The sequence below is a fragment of the Strix aluco genome, chromosome 24, assembly GCF_031877795.1.
Source record: "Strix aluco isolate bStrAlu1 chromosome 24, bStrAlu1.hap1, whole genome shotgun sequence".
Classification (NCBI taxonomy): domain Eukaryota; kingdom Metazoa; phylum Chordata; class Aves; order Strigiformes; family Strigidae; genus Strix; species Strix aluco.
This window is the reverse complement of record NC_133954.1, coordinates 6,627,555-6,653,418: the sequence shown is the minus strand read 5'-3', so window position 1 is coordinate 6,653,418 and position 25,864 is coordinate 6,627,555. Positions and strand designations below refer to the sequence as shown.

General features: G+C 41.3%; 1 protein-coding gene across 11 annotated transcripts in view; it reads right to left on the bottom strand.

Moving 5' to 3' along the window:
* Positions 1–25,864, bottom strand: part of TANC2 (tetratricopeptide repeat, ankyrin repeat and coiled-coil containing 2) — a 291,017-nt gene that overhangs the window by 163,762 nt on the left and 101,391 nt on the right. Inside the window, exon 1 of one of the 11 annotated variants that reach the window (XM_074849355.1) lies at positions 6,094–6,105. The exons of the other annotated variants lie outside the window; for them this stretch is intronic. The gene's annotated coding sequence lies outside the window, so the exon portion shown is untranslated. Of the gene's footprint in view, positions 1–6,093; positions 6,106–25,864 lie in introns of those variants that run through there. 11 annotated transcript variants of the gene reach the window in all.

The window sequence follows — 25,864 nt, the reverse complement described above, 5'->3', positions numbered from 1 at the left end:
TTCCTTGAGTACCATCACCTATCTCGTAGGAACAGCAGAACAAAAGGTCCCTCTTGCAGACTGAAACTGGGGCAAACTGCTGAGTCCTTTGCTGTTCCTTCCAGTTCCTCCCCAGCTCAGTGCAAACGAAATCTGTGAGGTCCTCAGGATACAAGCAGGCTTTTAATTTCTCCTACTGACCCCACAGACATTCGAATGACATAGTAACCAAATTGTGCATCTTCAATTAGCTCCTTCACTTTGGACCTTTGTATCAAAATATAAAAAAAATATTAAACATCCTGAAGAAAGAGATCCAGAAAAAAGTTTTTTAAAAAAAGAATATTCTTTGAAATTGTTTCCCTTTAAAATTATTTGTCAGCTAAAAAATGGGATGGCTGGGAAGAACAAAACCACTCTCATTCTATCCTCTTGAAACTGTTTAGGAAAGCAGCTATAGTTAACAAATAACAAATCCATCTGGATAAATGTAGAGTGGGACATTGTGTACAATATTATACAATTAATTACACGCTGCTCTTCATTGATCAACTGACCAGATTAGAAACAATAGATATGCACATCAATATAGATGCTTGAGTACACAGGGTTTATGCCAGCTGAAAGCAAAAATAAGTCTAGCTATGCAGATTGTGAAAAAGCAAAACCAGGCATTTAAAATGCAGGATGTATTTCAGCAGTTATTATACCTTATGGCAGGGGAAGGAAAAGCTTTTAGAATCTTTAAAAGTAGGTTTGAAATAACTGAATTCTTAAATAGCTGTTTAAAAACTCAATAGTCGATTTTAGCATTTATAATACTAAAAGCAGCTCCACTCTGATATGTTTATATCTATATATATCCCCAAAGTTATTTGTTGGCCAGCCCTGTTACACCATAAATTCAACTTTATCAACTCATTACATGTGAGTTACATCCGTTACCGTGGCTTGAAAGGTAAGTTGTGTATCAGAGCACAACAGCAGAACTGGTAAGGTGACTGAAAATTTAAGTCTACCCCCACCCCCAAAAAGGCAGGACCACAGCCCAGGCCACGGAGAGGTTTTTTCTTTCCTCTTCCCTTGGCTAAACCCTTCCAGCTCTCAGTTTCCCTGAATCAGGCCAGCAAGGCAATTTTCTGTCACCTTTGCATTTCTCCCTGCTCACACAACAGCTGCACGGAAAGGTCAGCCTCCAAAAGCCAGCCAGAGCAGCCTAGAAATCCCTGATTTTCTATCAACTGCTCACACCCCAACCAGCCATCACAACTGCCAGGTGTCAAGGAGGCCACAGACCACGACATTTTCCCTGCTCACGTTTCTGTTCTGGTTGCACGAAGGATGTGACATTGCAAATAGGACTGGAATTTTGACGTGTTCACAGGAGCCTTTATTAGCCTGGAGATACCCTCTTGGGATTAGTTGCATTGAGCCCTCCTGCAATCCGGCTGGCATAAAAGAGTATTAATAGATCACTATCTCTGTATTTTCACTTGTAATACACAATGTTGGTTTTGAACACTGCTTTGCATACAGATATAATCATCATTACTAAAGGCCCCTGGCTACGAGCCCACATGGACAGCCTCTAAGTTATGAACAAAAAAACCTTTGAGTTCCAAATGTAAATACACAATACGAGATAATTATAGGGATTGGAAGTTTCAAAAGACAAAGGTTACAAACAGAAAGTCACAGTACTAAAATGAGGAGTAAACCCCTGTATTTATCAAAAGCCGTATAGTCATCATCAAAAGACAAACTCAGTGGGGTTTTTTGTATCGTTATTGTGAGCGACACTAAATGAACACCTTGCCAGGACAGTCCGGATAATCCACAGGTGGGTCCTGGCAAACGTTTCCCCACTGGTACGGAGCTGGCAAGAGGCTGGGCTGGTGTTGATGGAGGTGGGCTCTAACGGAGGAGATGCTGCAGGATGAGACCTCGCAGGAGAGCACCCAGGCAAAGGGCTGGTTACGTGGCAGAGACAGACCACGCTGCCTCGTCCTGCCACGAGAATAACCCGGGAGGTCCCCATGGACAGGGAGATACAACACAGTCGGGTTAAATTACATTTCAAAAAAACCCTCTGAAATAATACTTCAAAATCTAATGCAATTTTTGTTTTTAAAACTATGGTAAAACGAAGGAATGTCTGGTGACATGAAACTGGTTTGTAAGTTTTTCTTGAACTCATAGAGTAACTTTTTCCACAGTGCTTCGCAGTAAGATTTAGACAACAGCTTAACTCTCATTTCAGTTAAATACTTTTGAACACCAAAGGCAGCTAATATTTCGTTATGTTAATAATAGTTTCACCATCATAAACAGATGTTCCAAATTAACTTTGAAATGCCCTTATTCTAATTCATCTCAAGGATCTACATAATACCCAAAAACTCTTGATATATGCCTGACAGAGATGGAAAAGTTTTGAAAGTTTGGAAAAAAAACTGATAAAGGACTTTAAGGACTAAATTGGGCTTATACCGTAATAGCATGGTAAGGGGCGCCTGACCTCTCCGATCAGCGTTGCTGGGTGGGATGAATTCTGGAGATGAAGGACCTGACCAAGTATGAACCCATGCTCACTCTAATTACTTTTTTCTTTCCATGTAACTCGGTTCTTTTAAAAACACATCTTGCCCTCATATCCTCAGCATGGTTTTGATTTATTTAAGCCTCATTCTGACTCCTGCAGATCTCTGAAGCTCTTCCCTCCTCACCCGGCCAGGTTTACATTCCCACCTGCATCAGACCTGCTTGATTCAGACAAACTTGATCCAGCACCTACCCCCTGCATTCAGAATATTAGTGAAAAATAAAACATCATTCTCCTGGAACCTGTAACTGCTCTCAGCAACAAGAGCCACCACCACCCGCTGTTGGACTGGCGACTGAGAACAGGGAACATCTCTTGCTTTTATGGCATGAGGTGCAACAGGGAAACCAGAGTACCAAAGCATGAACCTGCATTTTATCACAGCTGGCGTGCAGCTCTTCCAAAATTTGGTTCCCCCATTAACAGGAGCAACAAGACTTTTCCTTGACACCATTTTTGGTAGGGAGGAAAAGCAAGCTGCTGTTTGGAGGACAGAAGTCTTTTACCCAATAGATTTACTGGGAATCTAAATCCTACTTGGATTTTCTACAATGGAATAAATCTTACAAGACAAGCATGTTCTTTGTTTTAAAAGAAAAAAAACCTGTTAGCTTTTAGCCCAGAACGAATAGGGTTTGGTCTCTCAGAAGTCAGCTTCGCTACTGAAGTGAAGCAGAAATTTTCTAAGTGCAGTAAACTTACAAAATACGTGATGGGACCTTAAACAGATACAATACAGAATCATCTCGGTTGGAAAAGACCTTGAAGATCATCTAGTCCAACCATTAACCTCACACTGATCATTCTCAACTACACCATATCCCTAATATCACCAACCACCACCAGCAGCAGTACTGCTGGGATACTTCATGCCTAAGTAAGAATTAATCTATTTAAGATGACTTGGAAGGACAGGATCTCTCCTGTACAGTCACTTGGATGTAACACAACCAGTTCTCGTGCTTTGAGAACAAGCATTGCCCAAGGGAGCAGGGCTGAGGGCCTGCAGACTCGGTGCTCCTGCTCTCTAACGCTCTTCAACACTCAACGGCGGGATGCAAAATGGTGACAAGCTGCTGCCAAAGCCATTGGGTTTGAGAAGAGGAACTGCTGCACAGGATTCAGTCTGAGACAGATTTCTCAGGTAGTTTGCAAGTTACACAATGTATTATGGAGATGAGAAAGATCACAGTAAATTAACTTTCTGAATCAATTAAGGAGGGTGGGAAAGTAATAAAGAAATCTGACGACGCAGCACGTATCACGTCTTCAGTTGGTGCTCACCCCGTGCTGCTGCATCTGGAGAACTTGCAGCAAAGGCTGCAGCTTGGGTGAAACACAGCACAATCTAACGGGCATTCTCAAAACCACTCAGTGGCTTTTAATGAGGAATATTTTGAGAAGCAGCACAGCCGGTGTAAAGCTGTCCCTCTCACAAGCGTGCAGAAGTGCATGTGCATGCACACTTATCATGTGTACAGAAAACCCCAGGCTCGCTGTACTAACAGGAGGCAGCCAGGCTAGGGGCTGTTTCAGGAAGCCCTTTACCCTCTACCCTGTGGACCACCCACCCTCCCATCTCCTGTGCCCTGGATATTCAAGTAAAAGCAGCAGAAATCACAAAGCCTCCCGCAGGCTGATCCAGTCAGGACAGACCCTCCAGGGCAGAGCAGGCACCTTCTCCCTTGCAGGCAGGAATTGTGAAATGATGAATACTTGCAATAAAATATAAAAAAATACAAACAAATCAATTCTGGGCAGTGGAGAAGGCTGGTACCTGTAGAATTTAAATGCATGGTGAAAAGGCAGAGAACTGCAGGAAGATAAGAAACAGCCCGCAGTTAAGAGTTGAACGATTGAACTATTTATTTTTTTCCTCTCTTTGCTACAAATCAAAATTTTGAGCACACTCCATTCCCCGCAGTGGAGAAGCAAGGTTACTAGGGAACAATACCATACATAATTAAAGAGTTATCTTAATATACATGCAAAAAAAGAGGCAAATTACTGTTGCTAAGGGAACATTAATTCTCAGGTTTTCGAACTTCTGAGTGCTTGAGTTTACAGTCTGGAGAGCGCTCACCCCTGTGTGCATATCAGGACTGTCGTTCCAACAATACTGTTAGTTATTTTACTTATGCATGATTTTAGGTAGTTGTTAGCATTTGCTTTAGCGATGCCTATTATTTACAGGCATGAGCTACTATTTGGATAATAGTTTGCAGACGGTATCACTCATGGAAGTGCCATCAACTCAGCTGTTGTAATGACTGTCACATTTATTGACAAAGCCTCAGATGCAACATCTGAAAGAGGTCACCAAAAGTAAATTGGTTGTGAAATCATTGCTAGAAAACATAGATATCTGTGTTAATTTAAAATAAAGATCAGAACAAACCGAGATAAACCTGGTTAAGGAGCTTCTACAGAAGTTGCCATGAGAAACAGAAAATAGTTGTTTTTTGCAAATGCCACAAGGGAAGCGAATGACATAGTAAAATATTGACTCAGTTAATCCATAGTCTCTTGTATCTAGCAATGAGAGGGAGGAAAACTTTTGTGATTTTTAATTTTTCAGTATCTCAGTGTTAAGAAAGTTCATTAAGATCTACACATTGTTTTAATTTCAGAAAGATGCTGTCTCATCAGCATCTAACATCCCTCCAACTGGGATATTAGACAGAAACTGGGGTCAGAAATCCAAAGAGGGCCGTCCAAGCAGCTGATTATGTGGCAAGCATACAGCAAATAGTAATAGCTATTAATTCTTTCTCTCAGTTACAAAGAGATTAAGTAATCTCAGCAATCATGTTTAGTAACAGCTTCAGCAAAGCAGTCTCTCCTACTATCAATGGGTCTGAGAAACGCCTGCTTCCCGTTCTTCCTCGCTGCTTGTGTCTGTGTCACCCCCCCTTCTAACCAGTTCTCCATTTAAAACCAGTGACACAACAAATCCTCCCCAATACACAGAACAACTGTATTCTTTGAACAGACCACTCCCGGAGGGAAAAGAAAACCCCAAGGGTCTCAGCAACCCTGCTAAATAAATCCACTGCACAAAGCACTGCATCACAATTAGTAAGCCCGGTCTGCAAATACGAGCGAGATGCATCTGCAACACCACGATCTGATGTCAGCAAGTAACGCAGCACCTTCAGCATCACCTCGCTGCCAGGTGTTCACACTAAAGGCAAAGACAACAAGGTTTAAATAAAATAAAGTGCCAGCAGCTCAATGTTCCCCTATTTAATTAAAAGAGCGTCTAAAACACACAATGTGACTAAACGTCTTCCCAGTTCTTTTATCTGACAAAGCAGTTTTTAACGCAGAAAAATAAAAGGGTGGGTCAGCCTGCTTTACGCATGCTGGGAAATCTGCTGCAAGAACTGACTGCATTAGATGTGCCGTTGCTCTAACAGCAACTGACAGAGCACACGCTATAATAGCTTATAAATCAATACGTGCAATCTGCATCCCATCAAAATTGCATTTGGAAAACACAGAAGACTCACACAAAGCCAGTCCAGCAGTCAGAAAGTGATCTGATTCCAGCCCAGCCTGGCATCCCTGCGGAAGGAAAGGGCTGCCTTGTGCACAGAACAACGTAAGGCGGTGTGGCTCCCAACTCCCATCGTGCTCCCAAAATACAGGCAACAGGAAAAAAAGAAATTAAAAAATAAATAAAAATCAAACTGCCCCAGGGGGTGAAAGCACGGCGGATCAAAGCGTGCGGTGACGGCAGCCGGCGTGGTCCCAGGACCTCACGGCACCGGTGCTGTGGTCGGCAGCCTGGGTCCTGTCCCCGGAGCCCGCAGCAGCTCAGCCCAGTGTAGGAGAGGGAGCTGCAAATCTTGCTCTCAGCTATCCCGATGGATTCCAGCCAGGCTAAGGAATGACATGTGCCAAACGCAGCCGCCTGCTGCTCTCCCAGGGGGGATCTGTGCCTGGAAAGAGGCAAAACGTACCCAGACGGAGCAAGAGGGAAGAGCGGACCAAGTCTGGTACTTAAAAGAGTTATTTCCATCAACAATTCTTCCTGATTATTTAGTTTGTGAGGGGGCCTTCTGCTTCAGCAAATATAAAAATTACTATTGTACTAAAATTAGTATTGTTATAAAAATTATTACAATAAAAATTATTAAGATCTGCATTATTTTACTCACAGAATAAAGCATCTACCCCCACCAAAACAACGCCCCAGGGAGAGTGCTGGGCAGGAGTGGGGGTGGTTGTGGGTGTTGAGGGTGGAAGTTTTTTACTGATGGAACTATAGGACAGACCCGGGTTATTAATTGCCATATCATTAAAAAAAGAGCTCCCCAACCACTTTCCAACATGTTGAGTCCCTTATGAACAGCTTTGGCAATTCAAACAAATCATAAAAGACACACAAGGCATACTACTTCTGCGTAGAATTATTTTTCTGTAATTAATGTTAAATATATAAACTACTTCAAATTCCTAGACTTTTACACACACCGGATGAACGTATCTTCATTCATTGGTTGAGAGCACACACCAAAAGCAGCTATTTTTCAGTGGTAAGCTGAGCAGTGACATTTCAAAATGTCAAAAAGGAAAAAGCCCACCTCAGTGACATCACTGCCCTGATACAAAAAGCTCCCCCAGAACAACCAAACAACAACATCCAACAAAACAACAAAAGCTTTCCAGCTGTGCAGTTTATTATGCAAAGCAATGGGAGATGGAACTCACAGAAATGTTTTCATAAATCTAATATTGCAGTTGGTTATTGTTAATCCATGGGCCATCAACAGACTTTCTTCCTTTTTTTGTGAACAAAACGCTAATAGTTAGGAAAATGGAAAATGCCAGGCTGGCTTTTGAAATACTTTAGCTGAAGTGGAAAATTAATATACATTTAATATAGATAAGGGGTTTTACCTCATTATATGTTAAATATAGTCCCACTGGACATAGGAGCAGTCAGCAAATGAGGAGTCAGTACTGACATAAGGTATGCGCTGACTCCAGCTGAGTCCATGGTTTGAAAATAACCTTAAATATCATAAAATGTTCAACATTATGAACAAATTATTCCTGGAGTCATGGCTGTAACAGGGCATAATGGCACGCAGAAACCCAGTATTATTGCTACTTTGTTAATACACCTAAAGACCAGAAATATGAGTACAAATGCTGGCTTGGTTATTCCACTAAAGCTTATGAAATTACAATACAGAATTTATCCATAACTATAAAAATACGCATGCACTTTATACTTCCTGCACTTTAAAATGGCACTAATAAGTACATTATCCAAATTTATAAACAGAGGCCGGCTACCCTCAGTACCTATATTCTATCTGAGCTCATTAAGAAACAATCTCAAGAGGAGAAAGCAATCTGTAGGGAAAACATCATTCTTTAATTTGTCCAAATGGCTGTGAGAAAGAGCGTAAGCAGATGTACTCTGAAGAGCCGAGGTGAATGCAAAAGATCACCCAGAAGTCCATCTACAACCACTCAATTCATAATATCAAGATTGGTTGTTCAAAAATGTCCGTTGGAAGCATGCATTTTCACACTGAAGATTTCAGTGACATCTTTTTAATTTTATTTGTAACCTGCTGATTTAAAAAGGTCTGAAACATGCATCTATCTTTTAGATAGAATAAAAAATTCACCATAACTCTTAATTTCCCTAATGTAGCCATCTTTAAGTCGATCAAATATATACTGTAATCCTTCTCCTTAAAAAAAAAGCATATTCGTTTAAAAACAGGACCAAGAAAAAATGACAGGATGCCAACTCAATACAAAATTAGATTAGTGAAACGAATTTTCAAAAGAATTGGACTTGTTCAGACTCCTTAAGCTCCATTCACTGTCAGTGAGATTTGGGTTAAATAACATCAGTGCTTCTAAAATTTCAGCCAAATAAGCCATTTAAGTTCACTGCATTTTAGCTGAGTAATTTTGTTTAGATTTACTGTTCAAATTTTCAGTACTTGTCCCTAAAACTGTTTTGATGAACAATTTTTCAGTCTAGTTACTAAAAGGGATAGAAGTAGCTTCACTTGTTCACTATTTTAATAATTTAAATAAATGTAAAGCTGGTCTTTTTGGAAACTACATAAAAGTTAATGGGGCAGTGTAGGAAGTAATCAGCTGAATGTAATGTTTACTGTCACTGAATCAGAAAGGTACTAATTTGCAGCAATCTATGTGCATCAACTTATAATTATTTTTCTGAAATTATGTTTCCAGCTCCTATGGGGGTAATACAGAATCACCCAGGATGAGCAGACAAAGAAGCCGCAGTTACAACTTTCAGAGAGGAGAAAAATAAGCGCTCGCCTCTTTAGAAGTCATTGTAAGGAAACACAAACACGGACACAAGAGATGGAATTTTATCCACCTACTCAATAAAGGCTGAGGAATCGCAATGGGTGGCTTGGATCAAACCACCAGAATCAGAAATAACTTCACTGATGTGGGATTAAATGTAAACATTATCTATTTTACAAGACAATAAATATGTTTAATAACTGGACGGAATATTGTTTTGACGATAGAAAACACATTTTTCTCAGAATTTGTAAGCAAATACTTAAAATACTATTTTGATAATTGTTTTAGAGTAAATTTAAAATTTATCCTTGTACACAGGAGATGGAAAACACAGTCAATACGACATTTATTTCAGACAAAACATCTGCTTTGCTATTAAATCAGAAGACCTAATAACTCAGAGCATCATCTAGCAAATATTATTATTGCATCATTTTGCATTTTCTTTTATTTTTGTTCTGACAAGTAGATGAAGACCTCTTGTTAACAAACCATGTGACACCCAGAAGATAAATGAGGTTAACAGGGTAGATAAGGTACGTTGCCTCCACAGGTTGTAACAATCTGGATCTTTTCTCCCCTGAATTTTTCCTTCTTAAAAGCAAACTGCACCACCACCACTGCCCGGGCAATTTCTCTAAGCCCAAGGGGTCTTTCCCAAGCATTTCTCTTTCACAAATGACAGGCTCTTCAGCAGCAAATCACCATTAGTTCATACAACAAAAATGTAACTCTGACCCGAGGAACACACCTTGGAATCCAAACTTCCAACATCTGCAGCGCAGACAACTCATGCTGGAAAGCTGGCACGGAAAGAAAATGTTTCAAGCAAGGTGTCAACATTTGAGCCTTGTTCCTTGCTGCTCCTGCTACTGGCTGAGTAGGCAGTTTGCTCCATAGCAGAGCATTTTTGATCTAACATACTAGAATTTGTAGCTTGGAGTGACTGAGTGTTACCTTCTTTAACCAAGTAATAAGTGACAGGACAAGAGGGAATGGCCTCAAGCTGCGCCAGGGCAGGGTCAGACTGGCTCTTAGGAAGGATTTCTTTGCAGAAGGGGTTGTTGGGCGTTGGAATGGGCTGCCCAGGGCAGGGGGGGAGTCCCCATCCCTGGAGGGGTTGAAGAGTCGGGTTGAGCCAGCGCTGAGGGATCTGGTGGAGTTGGGAACGGTCAGGGTGAGGTTCATGGTGGGGCTGGAGGAGCTTCAAGGTCTTTTCCAACCTGGATGATTCTGTGATCTTAAAAGGAACTTTGTTAAAGAAGCCCATAATTAGGTATTTGGGAAGAATCAGCCAGTTGGAGAAGTCACTCTGAAGTAGTTAACAGCCGCACACTGTGTCAACCCTGCTCTGGTGCAGAGGGAAGGGAGATGGGACCATCCCTTCGCCCTTCCCCCTCTCCAAATACGGCTTCTCCCTGCTGTGACTATCCCTGTGTTATTCCAACCACGGTGAAATGGAAACCCACCTTCCTAACTGCTCGGAGGAGCAGAAGGCACACCCTTCCCAGGCACCCCGCTCCCACCCTCCCAGCAGCAGTTTCTCCTCCCCAGGCCTTGCCACCTCCCAAGGACCTCCCCAGCCGCTCCGACACGCATGTGGGCTCTCTGCCACTGCCCAGGCGTGCCTCAGGCTTCCTCCAACTCATCGTAAACGTGCCTCAGCCACAATGCCCAGAGGAGCTTCCATAGCAGGGAAACAGCTTCAATTATCCTTATTCAGTAAACCCAGCAGCTCCTGTGGGGCACAATCTAGAGCTAAAAGTTAAACAGAAAGATATGAAAACAAACATGTTTTCATTTACATTAAAGCACAAGTTGTTTCTTTTCTTGAGCAGAACAAAGTATCATTGTAGTCATTTGAAAGATGTGGTCTCCTCTATTTTGTGATAAGGAGGTCTGACTTTCAAACTGAATTAGCACAGATTAAATCTGGGGTAGCACACACAAGCAGAATGAGTTATGAACTGTTACACCTTCCAGTCTGAATAGACAAAATAATAAACTGGGGGGAAGGGGTAGGAAAACATAAAAATAACCCGAACATTTCAAAAAGGTGATCAAAGAACAACTCTACAGACAGTACAGTCCTTCATTTTTTAAAACTCGTTATGAGGTGGGAAAACCCTTTGTTCTGCATGTGAGAGTTTTCGGTGTCTGGTGGGGAAGTGTACACACACATTGGCAACGAGGGAAGGGGTAAGGACGAAGGAGGATCAGCGACGACTGACTTCCGAATTCCCTCCTTGTCATCACTGACTCAACATGCCTTCCCTCTCCATCTGTAAATTATAAAATACTTGTATACTCTAATAAGGCTGTCTGGGACCTTTAGCAACCACAAGCATTTTCAGCTTCAAATAAAAAGCATGACAGATACACTAATTATTCCAACTGACTGAATATGTTAAAATGTAATTAAAAACAATTAATACTATATACAACATATGCTTTTCTTAACAGTTACAAGAGTTACCTATTTTGTAGGGTAAATTTTGTCTTTGCGTTTGTGCGTGCTCCTCTAATTAAAAGCTCAAACAGCATTTTTAGAATGGCTTAGTGGTCATCTGTCCTAAAATTAGTTGAGAAATTAGTACAAGTGGATGAAGCTCAAAATAGGTTGGTCTGATGACAGGCAGTCTGCTGCTAGCACTCAGCAGTCCCTGAACGATGGCAGAAGGAGAACAGTGAAAGGGATTTATTATGGATACAAAGTCCTATTGCACAGGAAAAAGGCTCCAAAATCCCCCAAACCTGTAACCAACATGCTGAAAATGTCATTTTGGCCTTGGCTGAACCCATGGGAATCCAAATGCCACCAAGCTCCTTCCCTGGGAATTCCCCAGAGCCCTGACCCCCCTCAGACCAGGCGATGCTCCCCGTATGCACGCACGGGCTCACGCGTGGGGATGCTTCACGCGTGGGGACACTTCACGCGTGGGGACGCTTCACACGACAAGGCTGGCTCCTGCTGTTGCCTCTGAGATGCTCTGCTCAGTGGCTGCCCTACCTCCCCAGGAAAGCACAAGCACAACCTACCAAAATCCCAAGCCAAGTATTTCAAGAACTTACAAAAGTTTACCTTGTTCTTAGAACTCCAAACTTGTTTTTCTTGTGTAACGCTAGTACACCATATTTTATAGTTAGAGCTGCCACAGCCAGTGCGTCCTTCCTACACCTTTAATTAGTTTCATAGCTACAACAACGTTAATTTTGCCCCACAAGCAGGCAGTGTTGCTACTGCTCCTCTAAGTGATCTTCCCAAGATCACAGAGTAAATCAATGACAGTCAGCGGTGCTGTTCAGACTGTGAGTCCCTGCTTCTACCTGTGGACTACAAGGCTTTGCCTACCCAGATGGACTTAATTCAATTACCTTGGTCAACTATATTGATTCATCTATGACTTACTACAGGAAATTGAATTTGGGCAGTGTACCAGCACTTCTGTATTAGAATTTGTCACATTTAACACGCAGTTTGAAATGGAGGTCTTCCAGCTTGAAGCGTGCCTGTGATGATCACCCTGGTATTGTCCCAATTAAACATACTTGAGACAGGCTGGTATCAAAACTGTTATCACTCTCCAAACAATGTGGGGTTTGGTACTGAAGGAAGTCGTTTAACTACTGTTTGAGTCTGTGCTAGTGAAATTACAGTAAGGTAACTAAGGAAAAATGAAAGGGAGAAGAAAACAGAGAATCCCATCTGAAAACACTGTATTTCTTAGCATTTCACTGTTTTCTCACACAGAGGTAACACTGAGTATTATTTTCCATCATCAGCTCATGTTGCATTCTGCACTCTCATACTGCAGCTGAATTAATTCCTCCATTCCATTTCCAGTGAATGCACTACCGATGTTTTTAGAAACACAACTTCCTATCAAAGGTATTTCCTCCAAAAGCAAGCAAAATCCTTCTTCCAGTCTGTTACCTCCTGGAATCCGAATAACTAAATTTTAAAAGTTATGCTTAAACACTAAAGTAGGAATAATACAACCCAAACATCCTCAGGAAGCATCAGGAATCATCTTTCTTACGGCTCCGGTGGCTCTGAACTGCAACAGAAAAAACTTCACAGATGTATGCAGTCACAATACGTGTCCTGTGATCATAAATACCAATCTCCTACTTAAGGCAATTATACAGTAAAATACAAAAAGAGGTTAACAGCTCTGTTCAGTTGGAAGAATGAGTAATTATTTCTAAAACTTACTTTCCAGATACTACTCAAGTAGTAGAAACAATACATATATATATATATACACACGTACATATATACACACACATTTACAAAGAAACACAGACAGGGCTTTAAAGAAACTAAGTATTCAATAAATTTCTCCCAAAAGATAAAAGCAATACACAGATACGTAGCACCACTTCGTACCAGTACCCGATTTCCTATCCACTGAACTATGTCTAGATAATCCTACATTAATTTTAGATGGCACTTTACAACACCACACAGCCTAAAGTTACACAGCAACCCCTGCACCACTATGAAAGACTCAAGTATTGCACAACGCTGAATTTAGTTAGGAACAATACAAAAGGGTCTAAAAAAGGAAATGGAGGCATAGCAAAGCATTAGCACCTCATCTCTGGTTGTCCAGGAACAAGGTTGCCCATGCCAAGGGATGCCATGGCAGTCTGTCGCTGCAGCACCAGCCCAAGCAAGCTGCTGCTGAGTTGTACTCAGCATCATAAACTGCTTTGCAGAGACCAGACATAAATCTCTCTAATTAATACAATTACAGCAGCTCTTTATAGTATTTTTTTTTTTGATTTATCAACCAGGAGGTACAATCAATCTAGTACTAGCACATTACGCGTGATGGCTTATAAACATTTTTTGCCAATTAAAATGATGGTGTGGATTACTCACATTCTAGGAGGGAAGAATACATTCCCTTCTCCTCCATCATTTTTAAAGGAGAATGAAATGTTCACAGACAAGGGCAAAAAGCTGCTGGAGCGAAAGAAAACAATTTTAGAAACAAAGAACTTACCTTGCATCAATATTGCAGCAAGTTCTGCTACGTAAGCTATCCGTTTGAAAGAGCATTTTGTGAAGTAAGAAACCCACTCCTCAAAGAAATGCAAGTCACGGAGCGCAGATCAATAACCAACCTGTCATCTAATGGAAACGGAGGTTTACCCTGATCATATAATGCTACTAAAGTGTACAGCAACAGAGCAATTAGAGTGGAGACAAAAAACTACAAGTAAAGATTCTCACAGAGATAGCAAATCAGAAACAATTAATATGTTATTTATATGGGAAATAATCAATAGCTTAAGTGCAAATTGTTGTAAAATTACTGAAAGCGATTGCCTTACGGCAAAACCCCTGCATTATTCTTGAGGAAAAAGAAATCATTAGAAAACTGGTAAACACAGTCTGATGCTTTGTTTTCACATGCTCTGCCTCGATCTTACCACCACGGAAATAAGCATTTGACAACAGCAGATGGCACAAAATTCAAAACCAGAATCTGTATCAGAGGTTAGCTAAAACCGTACAACGCCAGGAAACTTTGCAATGAAAAGACAGGAGAAGCGAGAAATCCCATGGCTGGGGTGCCACTCCAGCAGGCCACAGGGATAAGGAATCATGAACAAGCTGCTTTTGCAGAAAGCTGATGAGGAAAATTTACTTAACCGGAATACGTATAACATGGCAAAGAACCATCAAATTTCCAAAACATGGCCTGATCTTTCACATGAGAAACAAGACTTAGCACAGCACAACCCAGAACCATCAGCCACAGGACATTCTGCTGCTTCTTTTCCAGACAAACGGCCTCCTCCCTCCCTGGAGAAAAGCAGGCAATGTCACCCCAATAACTCGTCACACGCCCAGAAAGAGAAAGCTCTGGAGAACAGCACTACACTTCTACAGAGAAGGCTGGCAGAGATGCTGGAGTCCTTTAGGTGAAATTAAGATCTACCAACCAATGCCTGAACATCCAAGGACTGCTGGGTCCTCTGAGGCTCATTCAACAGCATTTCAGGAATGGACAATTTTTCCTCCATGGGCCTCAATCTTGATAACACTGTTGCCTTCATATGGTAGTTAGTTAGCTGGGATTCACCTTAATAACAGACAATCACTACCTATAACTGGAGATGCATTTCTGCGGGTAAAACCACGCGGGTGTCTCAGTGGCTGCTGCAGAACCTGCTCCTGCTCTTTCACACCCAGTTCACAGTTACAGGCACGACTTGGCAAGGAAAGGAGTGTTAATCCGAGGATTTCATCTAGGAGAACTTTGTTAGGCTGAGTAATTTCCATTTCCTTCTCCAAGTGATCTCTAACACTTACATACACGGAAGGAGCTGGAGGAAGACCCTGGCAGCCACGGGCAGAGCCGGGACTCCTCCGTGAGCACCGAAGACCCAGCGCAGCCCCAACACACCCACCAGCAGACTGGGCACGTCTCGGGCTCGGCGTGACGCGAAGCCACAAGAACAACCTCAAACCAGGATTGAGCCTGGCCAAGGAAACCCACTGGCAACGCTGAAAGTGAGACTGACTCAGAGTGGGAACCCACTGGACTGTGGTCCCTGCGTGGCCGGGGCCCCAGCGGTGCCCGCTCGCCTTGCTGTGCTGCACAGGGACCGAGTCCCCTCTTACTTTCAGTCTAACTTTTTATTTTGTTCTTCTTTATCCTAGCCAGCTTTTCTTTCAGCATGGCTGTATCAGTTATAGGGTGCAATTTTTCACCGGAGTAATTTAGCTGATAACCTTCTGAAGATATTTGTGCAGACACGCGTGCCAGCGCCGTTCCATTTACTCCTGTGCAACCAAGCTGGTTTTACCTGAAAATGTATCAACATAACCCAAATCAACAGTTTAGGACTTAAACTAAACCAAGACCACATGCACAGATATATTTCACTTGTATGTTGATTTAAATTGTCAAAAGCATTTGTAATCTTGCCTGTGACCAGGCGCAGCAGTGACTTTACATTCAGTTCATCTGCCTTTGCTATCACCACTTAATTAGCTGTTATGTTTCCCTCACGCTGCCCCACTACCTGGATGAGGTGTAAATTATCTGCTAAAAAAATTGTTTATACTTATCTTTGTTTTGCTTGGCAATTTAAAATTGAAAAACTGTTGAGCATTTAATTTAATGAGGCCAAGTTTTGCATAGCATTACATTATGTAAAATAATTACACTTTAAAAATTACTGCTATACAGAAGATTATGGAGAAACCTGTTAGTGCTAAAATTATTCTATTTATGTAGACAAACTTTGAAGTTTATTAAATGAAAGTTTGCAGTGAAACAGCTGTTCTGCTGATTAAATAAATTATGACTAAGTTTTTGTGTTAGCTTCCTCAAGCAGGCAGCTATTAAAAAGCTAGACAGACTAATTGTATAAAACTCACAAAATGCAGAAGATGCACAGCGTATTACAGAACCACGTGAAATTATAATCAGAATTCAAACCATCCATTATTTTAAGTGGCATTCAGACTTTAAAAAAAAAAAATAATTACTATTTGTTTGGAGATGCAGATGGAAAATTCTGAAGAATTCCTAACACTATGCCCTGTCTTAAAGTAATCTACAGATTTCAGGTAAGAGAATATTTAATGATTAATATTTGACTTATCAGAAAATTTAAATGAGCACGCAAATTAGGACTGCACAAAAGAACCTGTCCTTGATGAAATGAAAGGAGACTTAGTTTCAGCTTTGTACCCCATTTGCAAATTCACAGTAGGTCACAAGTGGAAAAGAAAAAAAGAAAAAAAAAAAACCTCAAACAAAACCCCAACTGTTCCAATTTCTTTCTCCTGCTCCAAACAAAGCTCCATACATGGTGGCAGTGCTGAAGGCAGGGCAGTATCAGCCCCTCCCTGGGCTCTGGGCATTATCACCCATTAGCACAAAGCTGTAAGCAGTCAGCCAACGCTGCAAGGTCAAGAGAAAAAAATGCAAATGCCTCAAGATAGGCTGATGCACATTTAAGTTTAGCTTAGTCATAAAGATGAAACAAGATTTGATACAGTCGTAATAAACTCGAAAGGTTTCCAGCAAAGACGGAGCAGAAATCAAAAGGAGGGAAACTTAACCCGAATACATAATGACCAAATCATATGTCAAAGTATTTTGGCTTTATGGGCAGGTACAAATTCATCTGATGATCTAATTCTTTTCAGGCTTTCACAGATTCAGCTTCTTTAAGGTAAAGAACACATAATAACTCAAGTGCTTTTGCACATTGTAATAGAAACATTAGGGAACACTGTACTTACTTTCACAGATCTACAGAGGACTGCAAAGCTAATGCAAACAAATATTTGTTTCCTGAGAAGCAATTTTCAAGCCTCTCAGAAACGGAGGGCTTGAGAGCAGTCTTCAGCAAGAAGCCAGCCCATGCAACTAGCACATTAAGAGCAGGCAAGACGTTTTCCTCACAGGCAACTGAGTGGTATTTTTTTTAATATATATAAAAATATATACACACACCCCCATACATATATGCATACACACAGACACATACTGCTGGTTTTCTGCTTGAGAATTATTTATCTCTTCTAATAAGATTAATGTTAAAACCCAGGCAGGCCCACTAGATGACCTAGCCTGACTTCCTCCAGTGTAGAAGCCACATATTTTCATTCATTTATGTTTGATTGAAGCATCTGCTCCTCTGCTGCCAAAAAATCACTTCCATTCAGTCAGCGTCAATGATTGTTCATCCTGTTAAAGCACTGTGCCTTTCTTCATCATTCCCAGTTCTCATTTCGGTTTGTGCTATATGCTGCATGTTATACATCCCTCTATTAGACTGAGTGACCCTATACCCATATTTTCATCAAAGTATTGTACAGCACAGTTAAGTCAGCTCTCCCTTTCTGATAACCTTCACACCCAGAACTCCTGTTCTTCCAGGCTGTGACGTTTCAGTCCCTGCACCTGCTGCCTGTTACAGCTTTCACTATTCTCCCTAATTTTGCAACCCCTTTTTTGAAATGCTGACATCAGCACTGACTGTAGGGCAGCATACTGACCTCACCTATGCCTAGCATTAAAAAAAATTTAAAAATCACCACCTTCTCTCTCATCCTACTTAAGAATGTCTTGACACATACTCATATACTTCATTAGCCCTTTTAGTCACAGTATTAAACTGGTAACACAACCTTTTTGCCACCACTTTCATCTAAGACATTATTTTCTGATTTCATGGGATCACAGAGTGGTTTGGGTTGGGAGGGACCTTAAAGACCATCTAGTTCCAACCCTTCCGCCACGGGCAGGGACACCTTCCACTAGATACAAGTATGTACATGCTTCCCTGTGTGTACGACCTCAAATCTGATTCTCTACTATTAATTATCCCACTGATAGTATGATCAAATAGTTTGCACCCCCCCTTACCTTCCCTTGAATTCAGCACTCCTGAGTCTTTGAAAACTGTGAATTTAATACACAGCCCCAGAAAAAACTCCGTATGATCATCAGTCTGGCTTTGCATTCATTCTGGCTTCCAGAGATTTGTTTAAATTCAGACCGCAGCTCACGGAAGATCATTTGAAACATCTTTTAAAATAAAATTTAAAGCCCCAAACTCCTCCGCTGACAATAATCGCAGAGCCCACGGATTTATGGAGAACTACAAACCCATCCTCTTTCGGAGGCATTTTACGTCCCAGTGCTTTATGCTCCGGAACTGACTTTTCCCATGGCTCCCAGCACCCCATATTGCAGCACGTTAAGGACACAGTCTGGCACTGACTGGAATGTGCAAAAGTTAAAAGTGGAGGAAAGGGAAAGAATTTAGCTGTAAACTGTTAACAACTTGCACTACATTGATCATTTGAATGACACTATACCACCACCACAGAAATGCAATTATATACATGAATAAAAGCAAGCAGGCGTAACATCATCCCCCATTTCCCTCACCATGCATGCTGCTCTGCAGGTAAACACATATATTTAATGAGAACACAGGCTGAATGGGAAACTGTAATTAAGGAAAACAAACGAGGGAGACTTGGTAAAAGCTTGTGACCGCCCGACTAGCAGCAATTAGCTGTGTGAGGTGAGGAGACAGAGGTATCTATATATCTTTGTGCTGTCGTATTCTGTTAGAGTATACACATCTTTAAACTGTTTACGCAGGCTTTAAACACAGATGCTGACAAATAAAACCCTTCCTTTTTCATAGTCATTTCATGGCGTTTCTGAATTTAAATAGCACTGAACAATCAAAACTGAAGTAGTTCATACTATAAAACATGAGCATGCTGCCACTTTTGCTCCTTAAAATGTAAAACTCACCCACTTCATGATCTTTATGGATGTTAGTGGCAAAAGGCTGGGCAAAATCTCAAGCAAAGACTATAGCCCCAAATAACAATCAAGTTGCTATTCTCCCAGGATCAACAGAAAAACCCCAATCCTTTTAATGGAACTAAACTGCTTATACAGTAAACATACCCAGTAATCCAACTGCATCACTGTACTGATATGGTCCAACTGCTTGCCTGGGAGAATTCAATTCTGTAGAGATAAGACCTCCCACACTTAATCCCTACATCGACATTTATGGACAAAACAGCAGCCCTGGGTTGTCTGGCAAGTTGAGGTATTTGCATAACACCCATTACCTCATGCACTTCTCAGAACACATACCTGCCTCCTCTGCATCCCTGCTTGCTATGCAGGAAACTGGGTACAGGCAGCACTAGCCATGGTTTTTTCAAGCAAACTACCTACTACTTTTAAAGCTAGCTATGAACGAAGAGCCGAAGCGATTTTGGCAGTCTTCTGAATTATCAGTACATGGGTTAAGATCCTGTCAACACACGTGGTTCAAGTTTAAAAGCAGTGGACCACTCTCGGCTGCCTCCGTAACTGCTCCGGCAGCGTTGCGCTACACTCAACGTTCAGGCAGTTGCTTCTCCCACGCGCTCTTGCTCCTGGAGAGGAGAGTCTGATTCTGTAAATATTCATTTAGGTGCAGAAGTCTGTTCTTGCAGTGGACTTCCATCCAAAGGGCTCCAGAAACGTCTGTCCTACACATGGATTCACAACCAACAGGAACTTAATATTTTTAGTAATCTAAGCTATACGCAAACTGCGCTATCCAGGTAAAAGCTCACTTCAAAATGTACTTGTTTTTTAAGGACAAAAGAATCCCTTCTGTGTGGTTTAAGAAGATCCACCTGATTCCTAAATTCTACACATAGTATAATACTACATGTTCAGTTTCTTTTGGGGTTGAAGGGAAGGCGATAACAAGGAAAAATAATAATTTGTGCACATTCAGTTTTAGTGTGATCTGATTTTACGTAAAAATAGCATCATCTTTATGCCTAACTCTTCTTGCACTTGTTAAGTCACACAGCTGCTTGAGCAATTAATGAAAATTAAGTCTTTCCAATAGCTACATCTTGTATTTAGGTTAGCTAGAACACTCAAATATGTTACACAACCAAACTGAATCCCTTCTTCTTAATTGACATCTGGCATTACCAGCCCAGTAATTATATTTATTCATCTCCATTAAAGGACAGAGGACTGGCTGCATAGTTCAGTCTGCAGATTCTTTATTACTCCTGGTAGTACAACAAGAACAAATCAATCCTTGAATCCTTTTCTAGAGCTCTATTTAAGTCTTTAAACAGTGAAAAACACTTAGGGTGCAAAAACAGGAAAAAAAACATTTTATTTGAACAGATCTTCATTTACCCTCTTCTTGAGTCACATACAGGAGAATTGAGAAATGCATGTTGTTATTATTTTCTTAACCTAAAAGCTTTTTTGTCTGTCTTTTAAGTAAAGTACTTTGGGACTGTGTGTCCTCGATCTCAGAAGCTGAGGCTCACAGAGCAATCTACAGAGGGACCTCTGGCATTGAGCAGGTCCAACCCCTCCTACTCAAAGCAACACCAACTCTTCCTAATTTTGATCCTTCTGTCACGTCTTTGTGAGAGACTGCACGGAGCAAGCACAGTTACCTGCATGACTCACCTCTTTCCTTTTCATCCAAAGCTGAAAGGAAAGCTTCAAACTATGTCTAAAGCTGCAACAAAATGAAGTTGAAAGGCACTAAAGCAGACAGAGTCGCGGAGTTTCTTGGGCACCTGCCACTCCCCCTTATCTTTTTATGGATCAAGTCAATAAGGAAACATGTACCAAAGGTAAATCTATACAGCAGAAACAAACATAAAGGCTTTCACAAACGCATCCAGGCAATAGCAATAAACAGTCTGCATGTGCCCGAGTTACCAAATGCATTAGCCTCAGGCAACTGAGCTGCATTCCACCAAAAAGGACTCATCTATATTCCAAGAAAATGTCTTATTTCAAAGGAAATGTTTTGGTTCCCATGATGTAACGTGTCACCCGCAATGACTAATAGCAGGGATGGAGAGAAGTATACTTGTTTAATTGTAAATGAAGCACACATCAATAGCCAGCCCAAAGTTTAAAGGCTGATAATACATCTTTCAACCTGTCAGTAGGGATAATCTAGCTGTCAACCCCACTCCAACACACGGTCCACCTGTAAAAGAAGACAGAACCAGTTCTGCTTTAAAAACATTTCAAAGCTTAAGCTACAGTTTGATTACCTTTCAAAAAGACAAAAATCTGTTCAGAACTTTAAAGGGTGAAGCTGGTTTCTTAACGTATATAATATTCTGAACAAAACAGAATAAAGTATGTTCTCTAATAAGGAGATGCTTAACTAGTCCTTTTGTTTGGTTTAAACATTTCTTAAACGGTCACCTGAGCCAGAATAACCTACTGGAGACTTTCCTCTATGACACTACAAGGCATTGCAGTGGTCCCACTTCAGTGACCTGGGCTGTCAAGTCTGAGCCCCTCAAACTCATCCAGGTTAGGTAAGCAACTAGAATAAATCATTGTCAATAAAATAGTCTAATTGCAATTAATTTTTTCTAATGTCTATTCAAATTAGCAACTCATTTTAACGTGGCCAAACCCAAAAGCATGTACTTTGATTAGTTTATTCTTAAACCTTTACAGGTCAAAGAAAGTCCCACATAAACACTACGCCCACTAGAGCATGACCTTTTAAATTAACTCCAGGTCAAAAAAAAAAATAAAGGATTTACTTGTAAGATCTCCACGAATCCCCCCAAATAGTTTCATTTTCAGCAAGGAATCACTTTTTTTTTCCCCCCCCCAACAGAAACAGGGTAACTGCACATAGTGCCAAGGACAACTGTGGAGTTCTCAACAGCACTCCACGACAGGAGCACCGGATGACCCTAGAATGAAAAAATTAATGCCTCGAGTTGCTAACAGATACTTAAGCTGAATCTCACCCAAGAAAAAAAATACGTAGTTGTATACACACTGCTATTTTTGTCTGTACAACCACTGCAAAATACTGCACAGTGGGGTTTATTTAAAATACATGTTTGCTAACTCGGTGCTATACATGAAACACTGTGTACACTGAATATATGTGCTGTAGCTTCTATATAAAAGTTATGTTGGCTTCCTCCAAAATTGGATGTATATCTACCACATTTGTGTTTATATAGTGCCATGTAAAAATACAATGTTCTAGTTAAACCAGCAATTTGTCTTATTACTTTAACTACTTCATAGCATTTAGTGAAGTATTGTTCACAACAGATGAAGGGGGTATTTTCCCCCTCCCCATAAATAGATTTGGAAATTTGATCCCTCTCGAGAAGGTGAGAATTATGGACATGTGAAAAAGCAGGGAGGCAATAAAGCAAGAACTTCCATGTACTGCTTTTCAGAGGTGAGCCTTTGCACTCACACCCTCCCAACCATCCCAGAAAAACGCCATTTATACCATCCAGAGCACATGCAAGACCATCTCCATAAACAGCAGCAAAACTATGTGCTCAGACAGCGTTTATGAAATAAATTACTTTCAGGGAATTTCTTTTAAAGAATAATTGACCATCATGTATCATAACTATAGCATGCACAGACACCTGTGCCGCAAGAAATGCTCCATGACAGGAAAGATCCAGACTTGCCTGCTAGAATAAGTATGTGAATTTTAAGAACTTAAGTATTAGAATGCCATGGTACGGATCAGGGGTTTGCTTCTTTTTATGATTTTTATTATTTAGGATGGCTGCTGTTCTGAAGGGAAAAGAGATGGTTGCAAGACATGAAGCTACTGGGAAAAAACTTTCAACTGACGCAAGAAGTCTTATGCTGGAGGGCAGATAAAATATGTATAAATTCTACTGAGTTCGTTGATTTTTATTTTTTTGTCATTATCAACTCACCACATTTTGTTTGGTCTGTTTCTTTGCAAAATAAAGTGTTCTTCTGGCCCCAGTGTAACTGCTCATACTCTGCCTGTATTTCCTCACATCTCTTCTGAAGGAAGCACTGCTGCTCCAAACTACCACTTCATGTTCTCCTCCATCCAGAGGCTTCCTCCCAGCTGGATTGCTGTTCCACACGCCCACCTAATGAATAAGGTGTAAATGTTTCTAATCACCTCTTTTTTTTTCCCCCCCTCTTCTATTATTAAAAATAAAGCCTGCACACTCATGCTTGTGGATCTTCTGCCTGAATGGGAATCTGTGAGTAAGATTATGAGTTCTCAGGGATGCCAGAAAAGCCGTTTCTTGGACCCCCGTTAGTTTTTACTGCTCAACCAAGAAAATCAATTTTTCAACACAAGATAGTAATAGGCAAAACCTTGCAACAACAGCGCCTGACACAAAAAAGCTGCAGTGGTGAAGGTTTTTGCTGGGTATTACTTCCTGGCAGGGAGTGTGGGTTATTTGTGCAGCTCTGCTGCGAACGTGTGCTGAGTCCCTCCTCGTCATCCGCAACACCCCCCCCAGAAATCAGCATGGTTCATCCAGTCCAGCGAAGGAAATCAGAGACGGATTCTTCGGGCATTTCTTGTCTAGACTTACCAGAGTTCCCTCTAAGCCCTTCACAAACATTATCACCTTACCCGCGGATGGCATCGCTCGGCCCCTTCACACGCGAACTGCCATGCTCGGGAAGGGAGCTGCTCTCCTGTCCTTCAGGTCTGTTTTCTTCTCACCCAGGTCATTCTGAACCCAATCCTCATGATACCTGTGGAAGCCTGAGACCATGAACTGTTACAGAACACGATCTTCAAAATTATCTACAGGTGCTACCTGGGCTAGGATACAACATGAACTTCATCACCGCAGGCACAAGTAGGTGGGATAAGGCATCCTCTGGGTACCCGCTCATCTCGGCGACGCAGTTAGTTACAAACACACAATCTTCCCATGCAGGCCAATAGTAGTTGATGACTGTGATACCCAGAAAACATGAACTTTTACTGAATAAGATTAAACCAAAAACTTGTTTATTACTGTAGCAAAATCTTACAGCAACCACTAGGGAAAAACAGAGGTGTATTCCTTTATTTCAGCAACTTTTTTAAAGAAAGGTTTTACCTATATTGAATTTTGGGTTTGGGGCGCTTTTTTGTAAGACTGCAGAGTTATCAAATGCAATCACACATAAAGATTCACTATAAAAACAAAGTCTCAGCAAAGATTCCATCATCCTACAACTGCACAATTCAGACACGAGTCTGTATTGCAATCGGGCTGTTGTCTTGGTTGGCCATGAAGCCCAAATAGATGAAATACATAAATTGACCATCTGGGGAGAGAAAATGAAAGACAGTGATGGAAACCCCTCAGCTAAAGCTTTATCAGATCAAAGAAACGCAATCACAGCTCACACACACCCTCCCTGAAACCCGTAACAGATCTTCACTCTGGGTAAGCTCCCGCGGAAGTAAGATCCCAAAGCAAAGTTCATAGCGAGCACTGGTCAGGCAGAGATCTGAAGGACACTTTTGGGCAGTCAAACTAAAATCTGGAGCTGTTTGTGGCACAAACCTGAGTTGTAGCTCTCCAAAAGAGGAAGGGGAGAGCAGTTACAACACTAGCACCATGCTAAATCTTTGATTCCGATCTGGATGATTAATTCATGACCAGGAAACACAAGACACAAAAAAAAATACACTTCTCCAGTAATGCTCATAAACATCCACCGATCCATTTTGATCAGTGATAATACTTTGTCCCTTGGGAGCCCTTATAAGAAAGGGCTTTTGGATTTCTGTCTTACTGACTGGTATTGGATGATCCAAACCGAATCTTCTGCAGAAGATCTCCAAGGGGAGCTCCTGCTGGGCTTCCCTGATGGCACCTCCCTGGTCTCTGCCCACAGACCCTCACCCCACGTCTCAGCGAAGAGGAGTAGGTTTAATCTCCTGCTGAGTGATCTGGCAGAGTGACAAGGGTTATGTGCCAAACTATTCTTAATCCCAGCTGATCCTAATTACAGTCCTTCACTAGCTACCGGGCAAATTAAATTTTATTTTTATCAAAACATTCTCACCTCCCACTCAGACATGTTATATTGGCCATCCACAAAACACTCCAAACAATATTGTTATGAAGACAATGGAAGCATGCAAAAGAAGCTTTTTTAAAAAATGCATTTCAATTGCAGAGAAAGAAGCATCTAGCCTTATGAACACGTCCTTTGATGCCATTTACATAAAGTCATAATAATCACAGAAACACAAAATAATGAACATTTCCATAATCAACCCAGCTCATCCCTTGTCTGTCTGCACTACAGCAGTGTGGGCGAGCTGTCCTTCCTGCGAGTATTCTTGTAGCAGACGTGGGAGCACACGGTGAAGACACCTACATGTCACCAAAGGTGAGGGCTACGTGGGCACCACCGAGACAAGGGGAAACTTTTCCAAACAGGAGAAATAGCTGAGGTCATTGTAAGTACCGAATGTGCATTAGGAAGAAATAATTAGCTAAAGGTTAACCCATAACTTGTACACTTAAAAAATGTTAAAGCCTTGCTCCTACAGAACGTGTGCTACCGAGTGACATTTCAGAATATTATAGCGACATTATGTACTACATTTTTCACTTCAGAGATTAAT